Here is a 22,258-nt window from a genome sequence, read left to right as displayed (position 1 = left end):
AAAAGGGGGGGGAGACAAACAAACGAGGGCAAAAAGGAAGAGAGGGAATGGTAGAGAGGGTAGTCCTGCTGAGAGTCCACCTATTTTTCTCTTCTTTAGTGGAGAAACTAAAACATGTATGACTGTATGTAGCATAAACATACTTGGTAGTTAATTCCATGGTTTATAGCCTAATCTTGCTTTGATATTCATACCATTGTTGTCAGCCTTCCCGGAGTTTGTCTTGATTGGAGTGGATCAAGCAAATTGTTTTCAAATGAATATATACTATTGGATTACTTTTGCAAATTTTTTTTTTTTTAATAAAAAAAACAAACATGTTACCTAAATACTGTATATTATTTTTGTGCACCATGCAAATTATTTACTGCTGGGTTTTTGATCATTACCTTTCTGTCTTTGGATTTTCTGTTCAATGTCTAATGTGAACACGCGCTTACACGCTGCATGTACACAAATTTATGTCCCAATTCATACCCTTGGGGTTTTTTCTATGGGAGTGTGAGTAGATGACAGTTCTGCTTGGTTTCTAGACAAACTGCAGCCAGGTGAGAGGGGTTTACTGAAGCTATTATCCCTAGGGGCTCATATTAACCTGTGAGAAACTCGGATGAGTCTCGCACGTCAATACCCGGCACTGCACCCAGGAACGGAGCGTTCAGCTTCATGTATTGCTATGCGGCCGCATGCTCCGATCCGATTGCCGGGTGCAATGCCGGGTATTGAAGTGCGAGACTCATCCGAGTTTATCGCAAGTGAGTATGAGCCCTTAAGCACCTTCTGGCATGTGCCCCATTTTCCAATATATCTATCTCACTGTAATGTTCTTAGCAAGACAAAAAATGAATTGTGGAATTTCCTCAAGGATGATCAGTTTTCATGTCCGGATGTAGTTTTGTTGTCAGCGTACTATACCATTTCTACTTAGAGCACTTTTTATAATGACATGTACAAATGTGAATGTACAATTTCCTGAAAGCAGGCATACCTTACCTTCCCAGAGTGGCTGGACAATGAAGCTTGTGTCTGTTCAGGAACACAGGGCTTGTCCACACGCTGCGTTTTTGATGCATTTTGTTTTGTGTGCGTTTTTCAGAAGTAAAAAAAATCTGCACTTTACAGCACCACCAAAATGAAAGATTTCTGAAATGTTATTTTTTCCTTGTGGATTTTAACTGTCACAGAGAGTATTTTCACATCTGCAGCTTGTGAAATTTTTTCAGCGTTTTTGCAGTGGTTTTTTTTTACATTCAATTAAATAAATAGGAAGAGAACACAAGTAAAAACACATAAAAACACATGGAGCTTGTACCTTATACAGCATTTTATTTGCCAATATTCTGGTTTTCGGTGCAGAAAACTCTACTTGTGCACATCTATAATATATCGCTGGGAGCGTCACTCTGTCCGAAGCCTTTATAGACTGCGCCGGCGCAGTCTGGCCCCCACAGAGTGACGCTCCCAGGAGATCGCGGTATGCGTAAACACTGAACGCATACCGCAATCTCCACCGGAGAGTCAGGGACCGCCAGGAGGGTAAGTATATTCACCTTTCCCCGTTCCAGCGCTGCGTGCGGCTCCGTCTCCCGGCTCCTCTGCTGTGGCAGTTCAGAGGGCGCGATGACGCACTTAATGCGCGCCGGCGCCGCCCTCTGACTTACCAGTCACAGGCAGAGGAGCCAGAGTGTCTTCAAGAAAATGGCGCTGGAAAGCGCGGACTGCACAGGCGCCGATTCCTGCTGCCGGAATCGGCGCCTGCGCAGTCCGCGCTTTCCGGCGCCATTTTCTTGAAGACACACTCCGGCTCCACTGCAGGTGTGTCTTCAAGAATATGGCGCCGGAAAGCACGGACTGCGCAGGCGCCGATTCCTGCTGCCGGAATCGGCGCCTGCGCAGTCCGCGCTTTCCGGCGCCATTTTCTTGAAGACACACCTGCAGTCGAGCCGGACGATAGGTGAGTATGGTATTTTTTTTTTTTTATATGGCAGCAGCATACAGGGGCATACACATTGGAGCATCTTATGGGGGGCATATCATACAATCGTGGCGCAGGATGGGAGCAGCACATGACAGAACGGGGGCGCAGGATGGGAGCAGCACATGACAGAACGGGGGCGCAGGATGGGAGCAGCACATGACAGAACGGGGGCGCAGGATGGGAGCAGCACATGACAGGATGGGAGCAGCAAATGACAGAATGGAGGCGCAGGATGGGAGCAGCACATGACAGGATGGGAGCAGCACATGACAGAACGGGGCGCAGGATGGGAGCAGCACATGACAGGATGGGGATGCAGGATGGAGCAGCACATGACAGAATGGGGGCGCAGGATGGAGCAGCACATGACAGAATGGGGGCACAGGATGGAGCAGCACATGACAGGATGGGGACGTAGGATGGAGCAGCACATGTCAGGATGGGGATGCAGGATGGAGCAGCACATGACAGAACGGGCGCAGGATGGCAGCAGCACATGACAGAACGGGCGCAGGATGGCAGCAGCACATGACAGAACGGGCGCAGGATGGCAGCAGCACATGACAGAACGGGCGCAGGATGGCAGCAGCACATGACAGAACGGGCGCAGGATAGCAGCAGCACATGACAGAACAGGCGCAGAATGGGAGCAGCACATGACAGAACGGGGGCGCAGGATGGGAGCAGCACATGACAGAACGGGGGCGCAGGATGGGAGCAGCACATGACAGAACGGGGGCGCAGGATGGGAGCAGCACATGACAGGATGGGAGCAGCAAATGACAGAATGGAGGCGCAGGATGGGAGCAGCACATGACAGGATGGGAGCAGCACATGACAGAACGGGGGCGCAGGATGGGAGCAGCACATGACAGAACGGGGGCGCAGGATGGGAGCAGCACATGACAGAACGGGGGCGCAGGATGGGAGCAGCACATGACAGGATGGGGATGCAGGAAGGAGCAGCACATGACAGAATGGGGGCGCAGGATGGAGCAGCACATGACAGAATGGGGGCGCAGGATGGAGCAGCACATGACAGGATGGGGACGCAGGATGGAGCAGCACATGTCAGGATGGGGATGCAGGATGGAGCAGCACATGACAGGATGGGGGCGCAGGATGGGAGCAGCTCATGACAGGATGGGGACGCAGGATGGAGCAGCTCATGACAGGATGGGGACGCAGGATGGAGCAGCACATGACAGGATGGGGACGCAGGATGGAGCCGCACATACCAGGATGGAGACCATATACCAATATAGATGTTAGCCACCCGGGCGTAGAACGGGTTGAATAGCTAGTCTATAATATAACGCTGGGAGCGTCACTCTATCCGAAGCCTTTATAGACTGCGCAGGCGCAAGCGCCGGCGCAGTCTGGCCCCCACAGGGTGACGCTCCCAGGATATCGCGGTATGCGTAAACACTGAACGCATACCGCGATCTCCACCGGAGAGTCAGGGACCGCCAGGAGGGTAAGTACATTCACCTTTCCCCATTCCAGCGCTGCGTGCGGCTCCATCTCCCGGCTCCTCTGATGTGGCAGTTCAGAGGGCGCGATGACGCGCTTAATGCGCACCGGCGCCGCCCTCTGACTTACCAGTCACAGGCAGAGGAGCCGGAGTGTCTTCAAGAAAATGGCGCCGGAAAGTGCGGACTGTGCAGGCGCCGATTCCTGCTGCTGGAATCGGCGCCTGCGCAGTCCGCGCTTTCCGGCGCCATTTTCTTGAAGACACACTCCGGCTCCACTGCAGGTGTGTCTTCAAGAAAATGGCGCCGGAAAGCGCGGACTGCGCAGGCGCCGATTCCTGCTGCCGGAATCGGCGCCTGCGCAGTCTGCGCTTTCCGGCGCCATTTTCTTGAAGACACACCTGCAGTGGAGCCGGACGATAGGTGAGTATGGTATTTTTTTTTTTTAATATGGCAGCAGCATACGGGGGCATACACACTGGAGCGTCTTATGGGGGGCATATCATACAATGGTGGCGCAGGATGGGAGCAGCACATGACAGAACGGGGGCAGGATGGCAGCAGCACATGACAGAACGGGCGCAGGATGGCAGCAGCACATGACAGAACGGGCGCAGGATGGCAGCAGCACATGACAGAACGGGCGCAGGATGGGAGCAGCACATGACAGAACGGGCGCAGGATGGCAGCAGCACATGACAGAACGGGCGCAGGATGGGAGCAGCACATGACAGAACGGGCGCAGGATGGGAGCAGCACATGACAGAACGGGCGCAGGATGGGAGCAGCATATGACAGAACGGGCGCAGGATGGCAGCAGCACATGACAGAATGGGCGCAGGATGGCAGCAGCACATGACAGAACGGGCGCAGGATGGGAGCAGCACATGACAGAACGGGCGCAGGATGGGAGCAGCACATGACAGAACGGGCGCAGGATGGCAGCAGCACATGACAGAACGGGCGCAGGATGGGAGCAGCACATGACAGAAAGGGCGCAGGATGGCAGCAGCATATGACAGAACGGGCGCAGGATGGGAGCAGCACATGACAGAACGGGCGCAGGATGGGAGCAGCACATGACAGAACGGGCACAGGATGGGAGCAGCACATGACAGAACGGGCACAGGATGGCAGCAGCACATGACAGAACGGGCGCAGGATGGGAGCAGCACATGACAGAACGGGCACAGGATGGGAGCAGCACATGACAGAACGGGCGCAGGATGGCAGCAGCACATGACAGAACGGGTGCAGGATGGCAGCAGCACATGACAAAACGGGCGCAAGATGGCAGCAGCACATGACAGAACGGGCGCAGGATGGCAGCAGCACATGACAGAACGGGCCCAGGATGGCAGCAGCACATGACAGAACGGGCGCAGGATGGCAGCAGCACATGACAGAACGGGTGCAGGATGGGAGCAGCACATGACAGAACGGGCGCAGGATGGCAGCAGCACATGACAGAACGGGCGCAGGATGGCAGCAGCACATGACAGAACGGGCGCAGGATGGGAGCAGCACATGACAGAACGGGCGCAGGATGGGAGCAGCACATGACAGAACGGGCGCAGGATGGCAGCAGCACATGACAGAACGGGCGCAGGATGGGAGCAGCACATGACAGAACGGGCGCAGGATGGCAGCAGCCCTTGACAGAACGGGCGCAGGATGGCAGCAGCACATGACAGAACGGGCTCAGGATGGCAGCAGCACATGACAGAACGGGCGCAGGATGGCTGCAGCACATGACAGAACGGGCGCAGGATGGGAGCAGCACATGACAGAACGGGGGCGCAGGATGGGAGCAGCACATGACAGAACGGGGGCGCAGGATGGGAGCAGCACATGACAGAACGGGGGCGCAGGATGAGAGCAGCACATGACAGGATGGGAGCAGCAAATGACAGAATGGAGGCGCAGGATGGGAGCAGCACATGACAGGATGGGAGCAGCACATGAAAGAACGGGGGTGCAGGATGGGAGCAGCACATGACAGAACGGGGGCGCAGGATGGGAGCAGCACAAGACAGAACGGGGGCGCAGGATGGGAGCAGCACATGACAGGATGGGGATGCAGGATGGAGCAGCACATGACAGAATGGGGGCGCAGGATGGAGCAGCACATGACAGAATGGGGGCGCAGGATGGAGCAGCACATGACAGGATGGGGACGCAGGATGGAGCAGCACATGTCAGGATGGGGATGCAGGATGGAGCAGCACATGACAGGATGGGGGCGCTGGTTGGGAGCAGCTCATGACAGGATGGGGACGCAGGATGGAGCAGCTCATGACAGGATGGGGACGCAGGATGGAGCAGCTCATGACAGGATGGGGACGCAGGATGGAGCAGCACATGACAGGATGGGGATGCAGGATGGAGCAGCACATACCAGGATGGAGACCATATACCAATATAGATGCTAGCCACCCGGGCGTAGAACGGGTTCAATAGCTAGTATATATATATATATATATCAGTAGACACATATATGTATATATATTAATATTTCATCCAGCGCGATATAGCAGAAAGCCGGTAATTCAATTACCGGCTTTTGCTTTCTCCTTCCTAAAACCCGACATGATATGAGACCTGGTTTACATACATTAAACCATCTCATATCCCTATTTTTTGGCATATTCCACACTACTAATGTTAGTAGTGTGTATGTGCAAAATTTGGCCGTTCTAGCTAGTAAATTAAGGGGTTAAATGGCGGAAAAAATTGGCGTGGGCTCCCGCACAATTTTCTCCGCCAGAGTGGTAAAGCCAGTGACTGAGGGCAGATATTAATAGCCTGGAGAGGGTCCATGGTTATTGCCCCCCCCCCCCCCGGCTAAAAACATCTGCCCCCAGCCACCTGTTATGAAAGGCAATTCAGTAACACAATGTACATAGTGATCAGAGCACATACAGTGATCTGACAATAACCCAAAGTAATAGAACGAGCTCTGAGACGTGGAAACTCTGTAGACCGCAATTCCTGATCCTCTCCAAACACAACTAGAGGCAGCTGTGGATTGCGCCCAACGCTCCCCATGCAACTCGGCACAGCCTGAGAAACTAGCTAGCCTGAAGATAGAAAAATAAGCCTACCTTGCCTCAGAGAAATACCCCAAAGGAAAAGGCAGCCCCCCACATATAATGACTGTGAGTAAGATGAAAAGACAAACGTAGGGATGAAATAGATTCAGCAAAGTGAGGCCCGATATTCTAGACAGAATGAGGATAGGAAAGATAACTTTGCGGTCTACACAAAACCCTAAAGAAAACCACGCAAAGGGGGCAAAAAGACCCTCCGTACCGAACTAACGGCACGGAGGTACACCCTTTGCGTCCCAGAGCTTCCAGCAAAACAAATAGACAAGCTGGACAGAAAAAATAGCAACAAATAGCAGAGAAGCACTTAGCTATGCAGAGCAGCAGGCCACAGGAATGATCCAGAGAAACACAAGTCCAACACTGGAACATTGACAGGAAGCATGGATCAAAGCATCAGGTGGAGCTAAGTAGAGAAGCAGCCAACGACCTCACCAGATCACCTGAGGGAGGAAACCCAGAAGCCGCAGTACCACTTTCCTCCACAAACGGAAGCTCCCAGAGAGAATCAGCCGAAGTACCACCCGTGACCACAGGAGTGAACTCTGCCACAGAATTCACAACAGTACCCCCCCCTTGAGGAGGGGTCACCGAACCCTCACCAGAGCCCCCAGGCCGACCAGGATGAGCCACACGAAAGGCACGAACAAGATCGGGGGCATGGACATCAGAGGCAAAAACCCAGGAATTATCTTCCTGAGCATAACCCTTCCATTTAACCAGATACTGGAGTTTCCGTCTAGAAACACGAGAATCCAAAATCTTCTCCACAATATACTCCAATTCCCCCTCCACCAAAACCGGGGCAAGAGGATCAACAGATGGAACCATAGGTGCCACGTATCTCCGCAACAATGACCTATGGAATACGTTATGTATGGAAAAAGAATCTGGAAGGGTCAGACGAAAAGACACAGGATTAAGAACCTCAGAAATCCTATACGGACCAATAAAACGAGGTTTAAACTTAGGAGAGGAAACCTTCATAGGAATATGACGAGAAGATAACCAAACCAGATCCCCAACACGAAGTCAGGGACCCACACGGCGTCTGTGATTAGCGAAAAGTTGAGCCTTCTCCTGGGACAAGGTCAAATTGTCCACTACCTGAGTCCAAATCTGCTGCAACCTGTCCACCACAGTATCCACACCAGGACAATCCGAAGACTCAACCTGTCCTGAAGAGAAACGAGGATGGAACCCAGAATTGCAGAAAAACGGTGAAACCAAGGTAGCCGAGCTGGCCCGATTATTAAGGGCGAACTCAGCCAAAGGCAAAAAGGACACCCAGTCATCCTGATCAGCAGAAACAAAGCATCTCAGATATGTTTCCAAGGTCTGATTGGTTCGTTCGGTCTGGCCATTAGTCTGAGGATGGAAAGCCGAGGAAAAAGACAAGTCAATGCCCATCCTACCACAAAAGGCTCGCCAAAACCTCGAAACAAACTGGGAACCTCTGTCAGAAACAATATTCTCTGGAATGCCATGCAAACGAACCACATGCTGGAAGAACAAAGGCACCAAATCAGAGGAGGAAGGCAATTTAGACAAGGGTACCAGATGGACCATCTTAGAAAAGCGATCACAGACCACCTAAATGACTGACATCTTTTGAGAAACGGGAAGGTCAGAAATAAAATCCATAGAGATATGTGTCCAAGGCCTCTTCGGGACCGGCAAGGGCAAAAGCAACCCACTGGCACGAGAACAGCAGGGCTTAGCCCGAGCACAAATCCCACAGGACTGCACAAAAGTACGCACATCCCGCGACAGAGAGGGCCACCAAAAGGATCTAGCCACTAACTCTCTGGTACCAAAGATTCCAGGATGACCAGCCAACACCGAACAATGAAGTTCAGAGATAACTCTATTCGTCCACCTATCAGGGACAAACAGTTTCTCCGCTGGGCAACGATCAGGTTTATTAGCCTGAAATTTTTGCAGCACCTGCCGCAAATCAGGGGAGATGGCAGACACAATTACTCCTTCCTTGAGGATACCCGCCGGCTCAGATAAACCCGGAGAGTCGGGCACAAAACTCCTAGACAGAGCATCCGCCTTCACATTTTTAGAGCTCGGAAGGTACGAAATCACAAAGTCAAAACGGGCAAAAAACAACGACCAACGAGCTTGTCTAGGATTCAAGCGCTTGGCAGACTCGAGATAAGTCAAGTTCTTATGATCAGTCAATACCACCACGCGATGCTTAGCTCCTTCAAGCCAATGACGCCACTCCTCGAATGCCCACTTCATGGCCAGCAACTCTCGGTTGCCCACATCATAATTTCGCTCAGTAGGCGAAAACTTCCTGGAAAAGAAAGCGCATGGTTTCATCACTGAGCAACCAGAACCTCTCTGTGACAAAACAGCCCCTGCTCCAATCTCAGAAGCATCAACCTCGACCTGGAACGGAAGAGAAACATCTGGTTGACACAACACAGGGGCAGAAGAAAAACGACGCTTCAACTCTTGAAAAGCTTCCACAGCAGCAGAAGACCAATTGACCAAATCAGCACCCTTCTTGGTCAAATCGGTCAATGGTTTGGCAACACTAGAAAAATTGCAGATGAAGCGACGATAAAAATTAGCAAAGCCCAGGAACTTTTGCAAACTTTTCAGAGATGTCGGCTGAGTCCAATCATGGATGGCTTGGACCTTAACCGGATCCATCTCGATAGTAGAAGGGGAAAAGATGAACCCCAAAAATGAAACCTTCTGCACACCAAAGAGACACTTTGATCCCTTCACAAACAAAGAATTAGCACGCAGGACCTGAAAAACCGTTCTGACCTGCTTCACATGAGACTCCCAATCATCCGAGAAGATCAAAATGTCATCCAAGTACACAATCAGGAATTTATCCAGGTACTCACGGAAGATGTCATGCATAAAGGATTGAAACACTGATGGAGCATTGGCAAGTCCGAACGGCATCACTAGATACTCAAAATGACCCTCGGGCGTATTAAATGCAGTTTTCCATTCATCGCCTTGCCTGATTCTCACTAGATTATACGCACCACGAAGATCTATCTTAGTGAACCAACTAGCCCCCTTAATCCGAGCAAACAAATCAGATAACATTGGCAAGGGGTACTGAAATTTAACAGTGATCTTATTAAGAAGGCGGTAATCTATACACGGTCTCAGCGAACCATCCTTCTTGGCTACAAAAAAGAGCCCTGCTCCCAATGGCGACGATGACGGGCGAATATGCCCCTTCTCCAGGGACTCCTTCACATAACTGCGCATAGCGGTGTGCTCAGGCACGGATAAATTAAACAGTCGACCTTTTGAGAATTTACTACCAGGAATCAAATTGATAGCACAATCACAATCCCTATGCGGAGGCAGGGCATCGGACTTGGGCTCATCAAATACATCCCGGTAATCAGACAAGAACTCTGGAACCTCAGAAGGGGTGGATGACGAAATTGGCAGAAATGGAACATCACCATGTACCCCCTGACAACCCCAGCTGGACACCAACATGGAATTCCAATCCAATACTGGATTATGGGCTTGTAGCCATGGCAACCCCAACATGACCACATCATGCAGATTATGCAACACCAGAAAGCGAATAACCTCCTGATGTGCAGGAGCCATGCACATGGTCAGCTGGGTCCAGTATTGAGGCTTATTCTTGGCCAAAGGTGTAGCATCAATTCCTCTCAATGGAATAGGACACTGCAAGGGCTCCAATAAAAATCCACAACGTTTAGCATAATCCAAGTCCATCAAATTCAGGGCAGCACCTGAATCCACAAACGCCATGACAGAATACGACGACAAGGAGCATATCAAGGTAACGGACAGAAGAAATTTTGACTGTACAGTACCAATGGCGGCAGACCTAGCGAACCGCTTAGTGCGCTTAGGACAATCAGAGATAGCATGAGTGGAATCACCACAGTAGAAACACAGCCCATTCAGACGTCTGTGTTCTTGCCGTTCAACTCTGGTCATAGTCCTATTGCACTGCATAGGCTCAGGTTTAATCTCAGGTAATACCGCCAAATGGTACACAGATTTACGCTCACGCAAGCGTCGACCGATCTGAATGGCCAAAGACATAGACTCATTCAAACCAGCGGGCATAGGAAATCCGACCATGACATCCTTAATGGCTTCAGAGAGACCCTTTCTGAAAATGGCTGCAAGTGCAGATTCATTCCATTGAGTGAGCACGGACCATTTTCTAAATTTCTGGCAATATAGCTCTATCTCATCCTGAGCCTGACAAAGAGCCAGCAAATTTTTTTCTGCCTGATCTATTGAATTAGGCTCATCGTACAGCAATCCAAGCGCCAGGAAAAACGCATCGATATCACTCAATGCAGGATCTCCTGACGCAAGAGAAAATGCCCAGTCCTGAGGGTCGCCACGCAAAAAAGAAATGACGATCCTAACCTGTTGTGCTGAGTCACCAGAAGAGCGAGGTTTCAAAGCCAGAAACAGTTTACAATTATTCTTGAAACTCAGAAATTTAGTTCTATCTCCAAAAAACAAATCTGGAATAGGAATTCTCGGTTCTAACAAAGAATTCTGAACCACAAAATTTTGAATATCTTGAACTCTTGCCGTGAGCTGATCTACACATGAAGACAGTCCATTGTAACACCTGTGTCCTGAACCACCCAAATGTCTAGGGGAAAAAAAAGACAAATCACAGTGCAAAGGAAAAAAAATGGTCTCAGAACTTCTTTTTTCCCTCTATTGAGAATCATTAGTACTTTTGGCTTCCTGTAATGTTATGAAAGGCAATTCAGTAACACAATGTACATAGCGATCAGAGCACATACAGTGATCTGACAATAACCCAAAATAATAGAACGAGCTCTGAGACGTGGAAACTCTGTAGACCGCAATTCCTGATCCTCTCCAAACACAACTAGAGGCAGCTGTGGATTGCGCCCAACGCTCCCCATGCAACTCGGCACAGCCTGAGAAACTAGCTAGCCTGAAGATAGAAAAATAAGCCTACCTTGCCTCAGAGAAATACCCCAAAGGAAAAGGCAGCCCCCCACATATAATGACTGTGAGTAAGATGAAAAGACAAACGTAGGGATGAAATAGATTCATCAAAGTGAGGCCCGATATTCTAGACAGAATGAGGATAGGAAAGATAACTTTGCGGTCTACACAAAACCCTAAAGAAAACCACGCAAAGGGGGCAAAAAGACCCTCCGTACCGAACTAACGGCACGGAGGTACACCCTTTGCGTCCCAGAGCTTCCAGCAAAACAAATAGACAAGCTGGACAGAAAAAATAGCAACAAATAGCAGAGAAGCACTTAGCTATGCAGAGCAGCAGGCCACAGGAATGATCCAGAGAAACACAAGTCCAACACTGGAACATTGACAGGAAGCATGGATCAAAGCATCAGGTGGAGCTAAGTAGAGAAGCAGCCAACGACCTCACCAGATCACCTGAGGGAGGAAACCCAGAAGCCGCAGTACCACTTTCCTCCACAAACGGAAGCTCCCAGAGAGAATCAGCCGAAGTACCACCCGTGACCACAGGAGTGAACTCTGCCACAGAATTCACAACAGCCACCCCAGAAAAGGCACATCTGGAAGATGCGCCTATTCTGGCACTTGGCCACTCTCTTCCCATTCCCGTGTAGCAGTGGGATATGGGGTAATGAAGGGTTAATGCCACCTTGCTATTGTAAGGTGACATTAAGCCTAATTAATAATGGACAGGTGTCAATTATGACACCTATCCATTATTAATCCAATACTAGTAAAGGGTTAAAAAAAAAACACACACACATTATTAAAAATTAATTTAATGAAAAAAACACAAAGGTTGTTGTATTAATTTATTCTACTCTCAATCCACTCACTGAAGACCCTCGATCTGTAAATAAAAAAAAAATAATAAACCAAGAATATACATACCTTCCGAGGATCTGTAAGGTCCAACGATGTAAATCCATCTGAAGGGGTTAAAATATTTTGCAGGCAGGAGTTCTGTTAATGCAGCGCTACTCCTGCCTGCAAAACCCCAGCGAATGAAAGCTCCCTGGCTCGAGATCATAAGAGGGCGCCCTCTGCTGGTTGTCCTCATATGAACTCGAGCCAGGGAGCTTTCTAGGAAAGTTCCCACGATCTAGGAACAACCAGCAGAGGGCGCCTCACCGCAAATGAAGCTAAATATAGGTCATTGACCTACTTTACCTTCATTCGCTGGGGTTTTGCAGGCAGGAGTAGCGCTGCATTAACAGAACTCCTGCCTGCAAAATATTTTAACCCCTTCAGATGGATTTACATTGTTGGACCTTACAGATCCTCGGAAGGTATGTATATTCTTGGTTTATTATTTTTTTTTTATTTACAGATCGAGGGTCTTCAGTGAGTGGATTGAGAGTAGAATAAATTAATACAACAACCTTTGTGTTTTTTTCATTAAATTAATTTTTAATAATGTGTGTGTGTGTGTGTTTTTTAACCCTTTACTAGTATTGGATTAATAGTGGATAGGTGTCATAATTGACGCCTCTCCATTATTAATTAGGCTTAATGTCACCTTACAATAGCAAGGTGGCATTAACCCTTCATTACCCCATATCCCACCGCTACACGTAATGTAATAGATAAACCATTATTTCTTATTTTTAGGGACTCTATAGCGATAGGGTCTGTTCCGCAGGACTGGCGCATAGCAAATGTGGTGCCAATATTCAAAAAGGGCTCTAAAAGTGAACCTGGAAATTATAGGCCAGTAAATCTAACCTCTATTGTTGGTAAAATATTTGAAGGGTTTCTGAGGGATGTTATTCTGGATTATCTCAATGAGAATAACTGTTTAACTCCATATCAGCATGGGTTTATGAGAAATCGCTCCTGTCAAACCAATCTAATCAGTTTTTATGAAGAGGTAAGCTATAGGCTGGACCACGGTGAGTCATTGGACGTGGTACTGTGGGGCAAAAAAGTATTTAGTCAGTCAGCAATAGTGCAAGTTCCACCACTTAAAAAGATTAAAAGAGTCTGTAATTTACATCATAGGTAGACCTCAACTATGGGAGACAAACTGAGAAAAAAAAATCCAGAAAATCACATTGTCTGTTTTTTTAACATTTTATTTGCATATTATGGTGGAAAATAAGTATTTGGTCAGAAACAAAATTTCATCTCAATACTTTGTAATATATCCTTTGTTGGCAATGACAGAGGTCAAACGTTTTCTGTAAGTCTTCACAAGGTTGCCACACACTGTTGTTGGTATGTTGGCCCATTCCTCCATGCAGATCTCCTCTAGAGCAGTGATGTTTTTGGCTTTTCGCTTGGCAACACGGACTTTCAACTCCCTCCAAAGGTTTTCTATAGGGTTGAGATCTGGAGACTGGCTAGGCCACTCCAGGACCTTGAAATGCTTCTTACGAAGCCACTCCTTCGTTGCCCTGGCGGTGTGCTTTGGATCATTGTCATGTTGAAAGACCCAGCCACGTTTCATCTTCAATGCCCTTGCTGATGGAAGGAGGTTTGCACTCAAAATCTCACGATACATGGCCCCATTCATTCTTTCATGTACCTGGATCAGTCGTCCTGGCCCCTTTGCAGAGAAACAGCCCCAAAGCATGATGTTTCCACCACCATGCTTTACAGTAGGTATGGTGTTTGATGGATGCAACTCAGTATTCTTTTTCCTCCAAACACGACAAGTTGTGTTTCTACCAAACAGTTCCAGTTTGGTTTCATCAGACCATAGGACATTCTCCCAAAACTCCTCTGGATCATCCAAATGCTCTCTAGCATACTTCAGACGGGCCCGGACATGTACTGGCTTAAGCAGTGGGACACGTCTGGCACTGCAGGATCTGAGTCCATGGTGGCGTAGTGTGTTACTTATGGTAGGCCTTGTTACATTGGTCCCAGCTCTCTGCAGTTCATTCACTAGGTCCCCCCGCGTGGCCCTGGGATTTTTGCTCACCGTTCTTGTGATCATTCTGACCCCACGTGGTGGGATTTTGCGTGGAGCCCCAGATCGAGGGAGATTATCAGTGGTCTTGTATGTTTTCCATTTTCTAATTATTGCTCCCACTGTTGATTTCTTCACTCCAAGCTGGTTGGCTATTGCAGATTCAGTCTTCCCAACCTGGTGCAGGGCTACAATTTTGTTTCTGGTGTCCTTTGACAGCTCTTTGGTCTTCACCATAGTGGAGTTTGGAGTCAGACTGTTTGAGGGTGTGCACAGGTGTCTTTTTATACTGATAACAAGTTTAAACAGGTTCCATTACTACAGGTAATGAGTGGAGGAAAGAGGAGACTCTTAAAGAAGAAGTTACAGGTCTGTGAAAGCCAGAAATCTTGATTGTTTGTTTCTGACCAAATACTTATTTTCCACCATAATATGCAAATAAAATGTTAAAAAAACAGACAATGAGATTTTCTGGATTTTTTTTTCTCAGTTTGTCTCCCATAGTTGAGGTCTACCTATGATGTAAATTACAGACGCCTCTCATCTTTTTAAGTGGTGGAACTTGCACTATTGCTGACTGACTAAATACTTTTTTGCCCCACTGTATATCTCGATTTTTCCAAAGCGTTTGATACCGTGCCGCACAAGAGGTTGGTACACAAAATGAGAATGCTTGGTCTGAGGGAAAATGTGTGTAAATGAGTTAGTAACTGGCTTAGTGATAGAAAGCAGAGGGTGGTTATAAATGGTATAGTCTCTAACTGGGTCGCTGTGACCAGTGGGGTACCGCAGGGGTCGGTATTGGGACCTGTTCTCTTCAACATATTCATTAATGATCTGGTAGAAGGCTTACACAGTAAAATATCGATATTTGCAGATGATACAAAACTATGTAAAGCAGTTAATACAAGAGAAGATAGTATTCTGCTACAGATGGATCTGGATAAGTTGGAAACTTGGGCTGAAAGGTGGCAGATGAGGTTTAACAATGATAAATGTAAGGTTATACACATGGGAAGAAGGAATCAATATCACCATTACACACTGAATAGGAAACCACTGGGTAAATCTGACAGGGAGAAGGACTTGGGGATCCTAGTTAATGATAAACTTACCTGGAGCAGCCAGTGCCAGGCAGCAGCTGCCAAGGCAAACAGGATCATGGGGTGCATTAAAAGAGGTCTGGATACACATGATGAGAGCATTATACTGCCTCTGTACAAATCCCTAGTTAGACCGCACATGGAGTACTGTGTCCAGTTTTGGGCACCGGTGCTCAGAAGGATATAATGGAACTAGAGAGAGTACAAAGGAGGGCAACAAAATTAATAAAGGGGATGGGAGAACTACAATACCCAGATAGATTAGCGAAATTAGGATTATTTAGTCTAGAAAAAAGATGACTGAGGGGCGATCTAATAACCATGTATAAGTATATAAGGGGACAATACAAATATCTCGCTGAGGATCTGTTTATACCAAGGAAGGTGACGGGCACAAGGGGGCATTCTTTGCGTCTGGAGGAGAGAAGGTTTTTCCACCAACATAGAAGAGGATTCTTTACTGTTAGGGCAGTGAGAATCGAATCTGGAATTGCTTGCCTGAGGAGGTGGTGATGGCGAACTCAGTCGAGGGGTTCAAGAGAGGCCTGGATGTCTTCCTGGAGCAGAACAATATTGTATCATACAATTATTAGGTTCTGTAGAAGGACGTAGATCTGGGGATTTATTATGATGGAATATAGGCTGAACTGGATGGACAAATGTCTTTTTTCGGCCTTACTAACTATGTTACTATGTTACTATGTTACACGGGAATGGGAAGAGAGTGGCCAAGTGCCAGAATAGGCGCATCTTCCAGATGTGCCTTTTCTGGGGTGGCTGGGGGCAGTTGTTTTTAGCCAGGGGGGGGGCCAATAACCATGGACCCTCTCCAGGCTATTAATATCTGCCCTCAGTCACTGGCTTTACTACTCTGGCGGAGAAAATTGTGCGGGAGCCCACGCCAGTTTTTTCCGCCATTTAACCCCTTAATTTACTAGCTAGAACGGCCAAATTTTGCATATACACACTACTAACATTAGTAGTGTGGAATATGCCAAAAAAATGGTGATATGAGATGGTTTACTGTATGTAAACCAGGTCTCATATCATGTCGGGTTTTAGGAAGGAGAAAGCAAAAGCCGGTAATTGAATTACCGTCTTTCTGCTATATCGCGCTGGATGAAATATTAATATATATACATATATGTGTCTACTGACATATATATATATATATATATATATATATAGACAGTATATATGTTTTTGTTTTTTGTTTTTTACACATGGATCCCTTGTATAGCCGTATGTCGGTTTTGCAAGCCTGCAATAAAAACACGCATTACGGCCGCCATACGAATTACATACGGAGGATGCCATGCACAAAAAACGGTGACACACCCTGCCTACGGAGGAGCTACGGACCACTATTTTCGGGACTTTTCAGCGTATTACGGCCGTAATATACGGACCGTATTTTCATATGCTGTGTGTGACGCCGGCCTTAAAGTTGATCTTTGTCGAGAAAAATGTCATCTGTCTTCTCTTGGCCATGGTCACATTTCCGAAAACTCTCACCTTTGTCAAATGTAACGCTCAGTAGTTTTTCTTCTCGCTGCTCAAAGCATTGAGAAATGGCAATAATCCAGGACACCATGCATTCTGGACCCCTTGGTGGATCACGCTTTTTCATATATATCATTAGAGCCAATCATTTTGTATCTTTGGATTTATTGTTTCCAAACTGCTTTATTCCTCCTGAAGAAGTATTAGGCCGTGGTCACACTAGCGAGTTTTATGGACGTATGAGAGGCGCAAAAACTACGCATTGCACACGGACCAATGATTTTCTATGGGGCAGCTCCTATCTGCCGTATTTTACGCATCCGTATTATACGGCATTGTACGGGCGTAGAAAATCACAGCATGCTATGTTTGTCAGCATATTGCGCAAAAAATACGCCAATGCAAGTCTATGGGAGCTCGCAAAATACGGAACGCACACGGACCATGTGTGTGACTTGCCAGAAATACACTAGACTTTTGTCAGGTGACAGGAAATGTGCCAAGGCCTCAATCAGGAAGCTGAGACATGCTAATTAGCTGAAAAAGTGAAAAAGCCAGACAGACATCCCGGAAGTCTGCCGCACGCCTCCATGGAGTCTGAAGGAGCATGGCTACTATAATAAATGTGGACATGCTTATCATCCTGGTGCAGGTAAGGCCCGAAATTTGGGACCGAAGGGACGCAAACTACGGGCAAGAAAAGAGGCTGCATGGAGGAGCGTATGTGGGTCCCTATTCCCAAATTATGATCAGCGGCCACGTGAGGTCCAGAGGCAAATAAGTAAGTACACTCATGTTTCTACATTAATTTTTATGTGAAACTGCATTACCTAAGTGATTTTAATCACATTTAAATATGTTGTTTATTATTCTACTTATTTATTTATATAGCACCATTAATTCCATGGTGCTGGCCATGAGTAACGGGTTACATATCGGGTTATTATAGATGTCCCTTACAGTAAACAACTGAAAAATGTCATACTGGTATAGAGGGCAGAGGACTCTGTCCTTCTGGCCTTACATTCTCTGATGATCCCCTTGATGTTAGTTTTTCAAAGTTTAAATTACACAAATGCAGCTTCCTAGGCCACACTACAATCTGTGTAAGCAATTACACCTTGTGTTAACACTGTGCACAATGGCCTAATACATTATTTTACTCTTTTTCCTTGCAGTGGAAGATGTTATGACTAGGGTTGAGCGAAACGGGTCGGCCATTTTCAGAAGTCGCCGACCTTTGGCAAAGTCGGGTTTCATGAAACCCGACCCGATCCCTGTGTGGGGTCGGCCATGAGGTCGGCGATCTTCGCGCAAAAGTCGCGTTTCATTCCGATACTGCAAGTATCGGATATCGGCCAATATTTGCGGTATCCATATTTATGTGTAAAATAAAGAATAAAAATTAAAGATAGGGATATACTCACCCTCGGACGCGCCCTGGTACTAACCGCTGTAACCGGCAGCTTCCATTCCTAAGAATGAGCGCGTGAAGGACCTTCGATGACGTCGCGGCTTGTGATTGGTCACGTGAGCGGTCACATGAGCGGTCACGCGACCAATCACAAGCCGCGACGTCATCGAAGGTCCTTCACGTGCTCATTCTTAGGAAGGAAGGCTGCCGGTTAGTACCAGGGCGCGTCTGAGGGTGAGTATATCCCTATTTTTTATTTTTATTCTTTATTTTACACATAAATATGGATCCCAGGGCCTGAAGGAGAGTTTCCTCTCCTTCAGACCCTGGGAACCATTAGTATCCCATTGCACTGCATTGGGTTTCGTGTTTCGGGCCGACCCCGACCCCGACTTTTTAATAGGATCGGCCGATTTCACTCGACCCGACTTTTGAGAAAGTTGGGTTTCATGAAACCCGACCCGACCCTAAAAAAACAAAAGTCGCTCAACCCTAGTTATGACAAGATGGCGGAGCATAAGAGATCAGTATATTAGGGAAAGGCAGCAGTGGGCTAGGAGTGGGGCGGCAGCTCCGGCAAAAAAATATATACATATATTATGACAGACTGTCGTTTTTGGATCCCAGTATGGATCTCAGACCGTAAGTACACACTTCACAACACATTACACATATGTTTTCAATGGTCAGACATTAATTTTTTTTTTCATTTGCCATACTTTCAGAACACAGTCCAACCTCACTGAGAGGGAGACAGGATCAGACTCTGAGGTTGTGATTGATCCAGTTGGGGAAGGAGAAGAGGTGACTGGCACATAGTAACATACATAGTTAGTAAGGCCGAAAAAAGACATTTGTCCATCCAGTTCAGCCTATATTCCATCATAATAAATCCCCAGATCTACGTCCTTCTACAGAACCTAATAATTGTATGATACAATATTGTTCTGCTCCAGGAAGACATCCAGGCCTCTCTTGAACCCCTCGACTGAGTTCGCCATCACCACCTCCTCAGGCAAGCAATTCCAGATTCTCACTGCCCTAACAGTAAAGAATCCTCTTCTATGTTGGTGGAAAAACCTTCTCTCCTCCAGACGCAAAGAATGCCCCCTTGTGCCCGTCACCTTCCTTGGTATAAACAGATCCTCAGCGAGATATTTGTATTGTCCCCTTATATACTTATACATGGTTATTAGATCGCCCCTCAGTCGTCTTTTTTCTAGACTAAATAATCCTAATTTCGCTAATCTATCTGGGTATTGTAGTTCTCCCATCCCCTTTATTAATTTTGTTGCCCTCCTTTGTACTCTCTCTAGTTCCATTATATCCTTCCTGAGCACCGGTGCCCAAAACTGGACACAGTACTCCATGTGCGGTCTAACTAGGGATTTGTACAGAGGCAGTATAATGCTCTCATCATGTGTATCCAGACCTCTTTTAATGCACCCCATGATCCTGTTTGCCTTGGCAGCTGCTGCCTGGCACTGGCTGCTCCAGGTAAGTTTATCATTAACTAGGATCCCCAAGTCCTTCTCCCTGTCAGATTTACCCAGTGGTTTCCCGTTCAGTGTGTAATGGTGATATTGATTCCTTCTTCCCATGTGTATAACCTTACATTTATCATTGTTAAACCTCATCTGCCACCTTTCAGCCCAAGTTTCCAACTTATCCAGATCCATCTGTAGCAGAATACTATCTTCTCTTGTATTAACTGCTTTACATAGTTTTGTATCATCTGCAAATATCGATATTTTACTGTGTAAACCTTCTACCAGATCATTAATGAATATGTTGAAGAGAACAGGTCCCAATACTGACCCCTGCGGTACCCCACTGGTCACAGCGACCCAGTTAGAGACTATACCATTTATAACCACCCTCTGCTTTCTATAACTAAGAATATTCTTAGTTATACATCTTCTGCTCCTTCAAGGTCCATCCCTCCAGGATCCACTTCATCTGGCCATCAAGCTCCAACAAGCATCTGCCCAAGATGAGGCCCAACCACCCACAGCAGCAGCAGGACAAGGAAGCCAGGATGATTCTGGAAACAGCAGCAGCCCTACTGTGCCACTGGAGACCTCCCCACAGGCTGTTGTCATTTCAAGGTGCGGCTGCCGAAGGAGAGATCTCCAAGAAAGTCGGAGAAATGTGGATGCTGGGGTCCTTAACTATCTTGCAAGGGCTACTCAGGATGAGGGGGAGGAGTCATTTGCGAGGAGCCTGGCCCAGTACCTACGTCCCCTACCCCGTGAGGTGAGGCTACGTGTGAGAGGGTGTCTTCAAATCCTTATTGATGCTTGCACCGCCCAAATGACCCATATTTGTTGTTTGAGTTTATTGAGAGGTGGCAGCTCTCATCACATAACATCCTGCGGCTGCCAAGATCTCAACAGATGCATGCTCAACAGGGATTTGAAGCACCTCCTCCACGTGTGCCTACACCTCAACCCCTTCCCACCCAAAACCCACCAAGGCAACCTCAGTACCATATGCCAGCCTACCATCAACCTTCCCAATATGGCCACTTGTCCAGACCCAGTAGTGGAGGCTGGTCCCAACCTGGGTTTGGACAACATGGCCATATTGGGGGTGGCTATGAGTCAAGGCCATATTTCCAACAACATGAGGGCCAGAGTCAAATCCCTTATGGGCAATACCCAACTGGCCAATATGATCAAGGTCTGTATTTTGATCTACCACACACAGCATCCACACAGGGTGAAGGACAATTGGCCCAACAAAGGCCACCTGAGCAGGACCCTGAGCGTCCGCCATCACCTCCACCAACGTACAGAAATCTGTAACAAATCTTTTATTGTGTTTGGCTTTTTTTTCGCATAACCATGTTTTTGTTTTCGTTATGCTGTAATAGCACTTTGTTATGTTGTTCATAAAAACAAAAAAATCCCCAAAAAATTGGGATACAAAGCCATATGAAAAAAATATGGTTTTACGTTAACAACAAAAGGCTTTTGCTATAATTAAAATATATAGTCAAAAGCCAATTGACGTTTGTGGGACAATCATTCTTACATCACACACATATGCTCTGTTCATAACCATCTGGTAATTAAGTAAATACAACACACAGAGTTCAGTATTTAAAGAAAAATGATTTAGTTAGCAGATAATATACTGTAGTTATAAAGTAAGAAATCACAATTGAGAAACAGCATAATCTTGCCAGGGAGTAGCACCCTGAGGAGAAACAAAATAATTGGAGAAAATATCTCTCACTTTTAGGCCAGAAAGGGGACTGCGCAGAGGAGGGCCATGTGGTGTAGGCCTACTCACATTGGGCAACATTTCTTCACCAATAGCAGCTGAGGAGCAATCATGAAGTCTAGTAAAATTGTGCAAAACACATGCTTCAATTACTTCATTAATAGTAGCCTCACTCAGCTGAATGGCAGACTGGAGGAGACGCCATTTGGCACACAGAATCCCAAAGGCACACTCCACCAGTCTACGCGCCCTGGAGAGCCTCAAATTAAATACATGCCGCCGGTGGTCCAGGTTGCGCCTAGGATAAGGCCTCATGACATTGCTTGTCAATTGGAAGGCCTCATCTCTCACAAGAACATATGGCACTGCTTCAGCATTGGAGCCTGGGAGTTGTCGTAGCGGTGGGAGGTCTAACTGGTTTTCACGTAGCCACTGACCCATAATGGACGAATTGAACACCCTTGAGTCTCCTGTTCACCCATAGGCCCCAATGTCTACAATTATAAACCTGTAGTTACTGTCA

At 47.3% G+C, this 22,258-nt stretch overlaps 1 long non-coding RNA gene across 1 annotated transcript in view; it reads left to right on the top strand.

The window, feature by feature from the left end:
- The window catches only part of LOC138673941 (uncharacterized), a 114,852-nt gene extending 93,095 nt beyond the window's left edge, over positions 1–21,757 (top strand). The window contains exon 3 of the long non-coding RNA XR_011320382.1: positions 20,441–21,757. This is a non-coding gene — a long non-coding RNA (uncharacterized lncRNA). The remainder of the gene's footprint in view (positions 1–20,440) is intronic.
- The last annotated feature ends 501 nt before the right edge of the window (positions 21,758–22,258 follow it).

Source organism: Ranitomeya imitator, chromosome 4 (assembly GCF_032444005.1).
Source record: "Ranitomeya imitator isolate aRanImi1 chromosome 4, aRanImi1.pri, whole genome shotgun sequence".
Taxonomy (NCBI): Eukaryota; Metazoa; Chordata; class Amphibia; order Anura; family Dendrobatidae; genus Ranitomeya; species Ranitomeya imitator.
This window is presented reverse-complemented; position numbering and strand designations above follow the sequence as displayed.